Source organism: Sinocyclocheilus grahami, unplaced genomic scaffold (assembly GCF_001515645.1).
Source record: "Sinocyclocheilus grahami isolate Dianchi unplaced genomic scaffold, SAMN03320097.WGS_v1.1 scaffold2293.1, whole genome shotgun sequence".
Taxonomy (NCBI): domain Eukaryota; kingdom Metazoa; phylum Chordata; class Actinopteri; order Cypriniformes; family Cyprinidae; genus Sinocyclocheilus; species Sinocyclocheilus grahami.
The window spans coordinates 19,146-19,810 of NW_015507472.1; positions in this window are offsets into that span (position 1 = coordinate 19,146).

Genomic DNA, 665 nt, shown 5'->3' on the forward strand with positions numbered 1-665 from the left:
GCTCAGACTGTTGGAATTTTTAAGTCATTACTTAAGACACACCTGCATTCCTTAGCTTTTATTTCGAGCTGAGTTGAGACATTGTGATGTTTTTTTTGTTGTTGCTGTATTTGTCTTGTTTGTGTGCACATTTTTCCGGACATTGTTAAGCACTTTGGTCAACCAAATGTGCTATATAAATAAAACTGAACTGAACTGAACTCTCTCTTGGTGCTCTTCTGACTCATTTGGTGGCTTTTCCATCTTTAAAGACTGATGAACAAACAGCGGAATAGGCTGTGAGTGAGCATTTCATTGGATGGATTCACTGAATCATTCATCTCATTCAACAAGGAGAGAAAGAGGCAGAAGAAGTCAAACTGATGCTAAAAATGTAAACAATAACAAAGGAAGCAATGGTTAAATATCAATTATTTTTAATTTACTTATCAAATTATATAAAATATATTATGTATCACACAGATTGCATGTGAATTATCACACTAATCTGTTGAGATGTGTATGTTAATCTTTATTCTGGTCAGATTCGGTGTTGCCTTTAATGCTCTCTCTCATGTCTCTGTAAAATAAAATTAACATAGTGCTTCATAATTAAGAAATTATTCAATTGCACATTAGACTATTTTTATTGCAAAAGATTACACACACACACACACACACACACA